The sequence below is a fragment of the Alligator sinensis genome, unplaced genomic scaffold (assembly GCF_000455745.1).
Source record: "Alligator sinensis unplaced genomic scaffold, ASM45574v1 scaffold405_2, whole genome shotgun sequence".
Lineage (NCBI taxonomy): Eukaryota > Metazoa > Chordata > Crocodylia > Alligatoridae > Alligator > Alligator sinensis.
The window spans coordinates 896,509-902,476 of NW_005842160.1; positions in this window are offsets into that span (position 1 = coordinate 896,509).

Here is a 5,968-nt window from a genome sequence, read left to right on the forward strand (position 1 = left end):
GGGCCGGGCAGGCCTCTTTGTACTAAAACCAGTTGTGGAGATACCATGGGCTTCTCCCCATCTCCTCTACTTTTTTCCCCAGTTCAAAGCCTTTCTAATCAGCCATGCCCTAGATGGTAAACAAGTTGAGTCCATCCTTCAAGAAAAGTCCTCTTTCTGTAAATACATCCCAATGACTGAACATCACAATAATTCAAAAACCATCTGGTTGTCTTGTCATGGCCTTATACCCCAACCCCTTCCTTAAAGACCACAATAATTCCATAGAAGATCTCCTGTGCCTTCCCTTTAAGCATCTTCCCCAGCTTAGTGCAGCCATCCTTAAGGTAACTTGAGCCATTATAAGATATTAGGACAAGTGTCAACAAAGCATAAGTTATAGGAACCAGAAGTAGTAGCAAATTACTGGCAAAACACAACAGTTGTACGATATCTTAGACAAGACAATCCTCCTGATTCAAATAATTATAAAGTTATTGTCATTATCAAGAAAAAAAAAACATGGTGAAAGCAATTTTCAATAGATTATGGCCAGTTTTATGGGAAGTACTTGGAAAGAACGGTGTGGCTTCAACGCAGATTTTAGTGGCATTAACTAGATAGTCACACTACAACAATTGATTAAAAAAAGTGAGAAAGGGGATTGAAGAGCTTCATCATGTTGATTGACTTCATATGGTATTGACCTCACATTTGGAGCAAAGTATTGTGGAAATAAAAAAACATATTGTGTCAAAAATAATTGCAATTATAAAAGCTATGTACTAAGACCTTTGCAGGGCTGCTATACGAATTGGTGGAAAACTTGTCAATTGAAGCAATTTACAGTTTGTTGTAAAACAAGAGACATGGAATCACCAGTGCTTTTTATCATTTATGTAAACTGGGCATTAAGAATTTTGGATGACTTTGAAGGAATTGCATTAGATAATCTGCTTAACTCATGCAGATGACATTGCAAAGCTGGCAGTCACATTTGAATTAGATATGATACTCTTCACCCCCCTGTAAAACCGGTGCCATTAAATTGGTCATTGTAACAGAGAGCCCAGGCTCTCTGTTACTTTAAGATAAAGGCGGCCCAGCCAGGGAGCACTGCAGGGCAGGCAGGGCACAGCAACTGCCAGTTGCCAGGGCAACAGGGCAAATGAGGCAGTTAGCAGACACCTGCCAGCAGTCATCTATCCAGATGTAGGCCAGGCCCTGGGAGCATATAAACCCAAGGCTGGGGCTGGTAGGGAGGTCTCTCCTTGGCAATTGCCAGGGGAAGGAGCTCCTGCCTAGAAGGGACACTCAGGGATGTTTGAATGTCTGTTTTGCTGCTTACAGGAGTAGTGAGGCCCTGGGAACTCACAAGGTACCCTGGCAGGGGGGCATGCTATACTAGGGGTAAAGGTTTGCCCTCTTAAAGGGGCAGAGGGCTGTTTCCTTTGTTGTTATTATGTTATAGCCCAGGGGCTTATGCTTATGTTGCTGTTCATACCGGTGGTTTGGGCTGGGATTATAAGGAGTGGTTTTGGAGGTGCCATTAGTGCCTGCAAGGCACATGATTGCCTGGAGCCCTTGCCAGGAGCAGGCTGAAGGACGGAGCTGTTATTGAGCCCAGGAGGGGCAGCACAAGGCTACAGAGTAGGGTGGGGGGCAGAGGCCTGGTGCCCAAGAGGGGCACACTGAGACGGAGGCCAGGAGCACAGCATCTAGGAGGGCCCCAGCAAGATAGGGGCTAAGAGCCCTGCCAGAAGAGTGTAGTCCTCATGGGCCAGGGCCTGGTAGACAGAGGTCAGGGACCCTGAGAGGGAAAGCAACAGATTGAAGCTAGTGCCTCAAAGGCAGGTCCAGCATAGTGGCCCTAGGCAAACCAGCCTGTCAAGATTGAAAGGGGCAGAGGCTGGGGAAGCTGAGGCCCCAACAGAGGGAATGATGTTATTGTAACACCTGCGAGGCTTGAGGTGTGATGTAGGGGAGGAAAAGGAGCCACACAATTTGCCCATAAGGCCACAGGTGCCCTACAGGGGTCTAGTCAAGCAGGGAGTGATTTATTAGGATGGAGGATTGGAACAAGACCCCAGGGGGAAAACTAGTAGTATTGAGGCTCACTCAGAGGCGTGTTCATAGCCTCCCTTAAACACTCTTTGATAGTAAGATCAAAACATGGTGGGGGAGTGAACTAGAGGGGAGAGGCCATAGAGTTTGAGCCAGACGGGAGTTGCAGTTTCACTTGGAGGCATCATAGTTGTGGTTGTGACCTGTTACAGTCATATATTAAATGTCAATAAGAAGAAATGGTTGCACCAAGGAGAAGGGAAAACAGGGGAAGTGTTGAAATTAAGCAGCAATCAAGTTTTAGGTTCAGTTTTAGGAAGCCTGTCTAGTGCAAATGGTTTCATCAAGGATGAGGTTAAAAAAAGATATATCTTAGCCACAAGTGCTGTAAAATTTTGAGTAACTGATTAAAAAAAAAAATTGTGTTTGGTATGAAAGTGCAAAGTTATCATATCCGTTTACTAATGGTATTACTTTTTGGACTGGAAGCAGCTGTTTTAAATGAAACAGACATCAGAAGGCTGGAAGCAATATAAACAAAAAAAAAAAAGAAAAGAATGGTGCATATACTACCAAAGTAGCCAATTCAGTGAATGACCACCAACTATAAGTCTGGACGTATATGCACAGTCTGCAAAGATGCTCTGGGATGAAAAAAGAAGAAACACAAACAGGAGTATCACAGTGCATTGGACAAAATACAGTCTGCCTGGAGAGTTTATAATGTAGAAACGCAAGTAAAAAGATCCGATGCAATAAAAAAATGCAAAGGAAAGAATTACCTTAGATCATTTTCTTAAATATTATTATAATTCATCTTCCAATTCACACCGTCCCATGAGAGAAGGTTGGCTACAAATAATTTAAAGCAAGGAGGTGTCATTTTGTCCTCACCTCATGCCAAGATGACTTTTCTCCCAACAATGATGTAAGATCGGGTCTAAGCATCAGCTTGAAAAATTTTAATTTCCTGGCTTTTGTTCATTTGCATCGTACTTAACATATTTCTAGCCTGTTGGTATTTTAGAACAAAGCAGAAGTGAATGACTGAACTATTTTCTGGAGGTTTTGGTTTAAGAACTCTCATAATCAATGCAGAAAACACTTGCAAAAAAGATTTTCTGAATAAATTTTCCAAATTCATTGAGACCAAATATGTTTTTAATACTTTGTTTCCAAGATATACTTACCAGTGAAATAAAATGTTAATATAAGGAGACAGGCCAATTTTACCATTTTCACATAAATTACATCTTCTAAAAGATTTGGTTTCTTTTGTCATGGTAACACTGGCATAGATTTATTAGAGAAATACCACTTCATCCTTGATGTAGTTATTAGCTTTAGCAAAAAAGCAAAGGTTTTAAAAAATATTTATAGATTATTCAGCAATGAATAAGAACAGAGTCTATGCTGCACATATAATTTAAATGCCATGTATTGCCAGCAGATAGATACATGTGGGCAACTTCCACTGATTTCAATAAGTAATGTCCATGTGCTTCCAAAGACACAATTCAGACATTTAAGCACACAGAGAACAGAAATTCACAGAGCTGCTGTATCTGATCATGTAGGTGATCTTACTTAATCTTTATCTTCACTTCATCTTTAGATAAAACAAACAGAAACTATGCAACTACTTGCCAGTTTCAAATAACCTTTTCTTTCCTGAAGAATTGGGCATTTTTCCATGTTCAGACAGGATCAAAGAAGGTAGATTTTTATTCCCACCAGTTCCTAGTGCAACATTGCTGCTTAAAACTAATCCTGAGCTGTTGCTCAAAAGAGAATTTCTTGAAGAGAGGAAAAAAAACTGGATCACAGTCTTAGTTCCACTTCCATTATAAATCACTTATAAAAACAATTAGTTTATCTGTTATCAAATGTTCCACTTTTTATTTTATGCAATATGTATTCACGTTTCTCATTTTTAAAAACACACTAGCCCCCCACCTTTTTCTTCTGATGAAATTATGACATTAAAATCATTCTGTTTACCTGAGTCTTGAAGTGACTTAAGAGCCCAATTCCTGAGCCACAGACCCAGCTGCAGAATTTGTAGGTCTTTCCACAGGGCAGAGTAGGCCATAGGCTGAGATTTCTCTTGTTTTCCTTCCTCTGGCTGCACGTGCATGTGACGTGGTTGTCATGGGCGATTTTAATTATCCAGACATCTCCTGGGAGGAATACTCAGCCAAGTTGGATCGCTCGCGATCCTTCCTGACCTGTGTCGAAGAGCTCTTCCTGACTCAGGAGGTGCATGGGCCAACCAAAGGTGATGCTCTGCTAGACTTGGTCCTGGCCAAAGGAGATGACCTCATGACCAACGTATATAGAGAGGGAAATTTGGGCAACAGCAGCCATGAAACGATCATGTTCACTGTTCGACATAAGGCAGACAAATTGGATAGCAGGACTGAAGTCTTGGACTTCAAAAATGCAAATTTCAACAAGTTTAGGTCATTAGTAGGGCAAATGCTGTGGCACCAGATATGCACAAAGACTGATTGTTCTTTAAGGACACGATCCTTGAAGCACAATCATTGTTTCCTTTCCAGATTGTCGACTGCACCTAAACTCAATTTCCAAGGCTTTGTTTTGATTATATTTAAAGTGGCTGTTTTATCACTCTCAGTATCATCTCCGCTTCCCTCCCCTCCTTTCCCTTTTCCTTCTTTCTGGTTCTAATACTGCTCTGCTGTGTAGGAGAAATGAAGGGCTTTTCACCAATGATGCCTCAATCCTTTCCATTTATATTACAAAGAACTCTACAAATAATGCAGAATATTAATTCAGTGAGCTCCCTTCTCCCTGTTTTTTTCAGAAGCAAATTTTGATACTGTGGGAAGATGAAAGTTTTGACTCAAAGTAACTGCATCTACACGAGACATCAGTGTGCAATAGCTATTGCATATTTATTTAGTACTTGTATAAACAAGTACTAAATAAATGCACAGTAACCCGAGTTACTACACAGTAGTGCTGGCAAATGTACAGTAGCATCACATCACGGTTTTTGCCACATGACACTACTGTACAGAATCTCTGTACTGTACTGTACTGCACAGAGTCTCATGTAGATGCACCCAGTAAGTCCTAATATGTTAAAATATGGAAGGAAATAAACTTTGAGGGGAAATAAATATTTAATGGGGAGAATTATTTAAAAATGCAACAACATATACAATTATTTTTCCCCTTTTATTCTGCCATTAAAAAGTAGAGGAAATCAATCATTTTGGGAGGGAACTGAACATGAATGTTACGGTGTGGTAAAATGGTAAAACAATTTGGCAGTTGAATCATCATTTTGAAATTTGCATTGATTGCAAAAAAGCAGTAAATTCTGAAAATAAACCTGATTATTGGACTGAGCTACTTGAACGAGAATTCTGGTGTTCGAGAGAGGAAAACCTGCCATATATATTTTCCATTTTGAAGGCTGAAAATGGATGCTTAATGGAGAGGTAGGTGAGAAACAAGGAATGTTGAAGAGGGTGTTAGTAAGTAAAGAGGGTTCAATTTTGTTTTGTTAACTAAGCTAGCAAATGCTAAAAAAGGTGATGGAGTAGAAATGAACACTTGAAAAGCAGATGTGGTGGGTGAGTTGAATACTAAAATGATAACTTTAATATTATGTATTTCCAGCCTAAAATTAATTGGGAGTGAAATTCAAAGGTTCATGTAGGCATCTAGGTAAACAGAATAATTTTTCTATCATAATTTCATCAGAAGGAAAAGGGGGGCTATGACCAGATCCATTAGGAATAGAAGCCATGCTGGGCCTCTATCAAGAGGGGGGGGGGAAGCCCCCACTGCATGCCCTCCCCAGCAGTTCTGGCTAGGTCTGTTGGGGCTGAGGCAGGCACCTCTGCTTTCCCCCATTCCTGCCCCCCCCCCTCGCTAACAGCTGGCAGGGGGT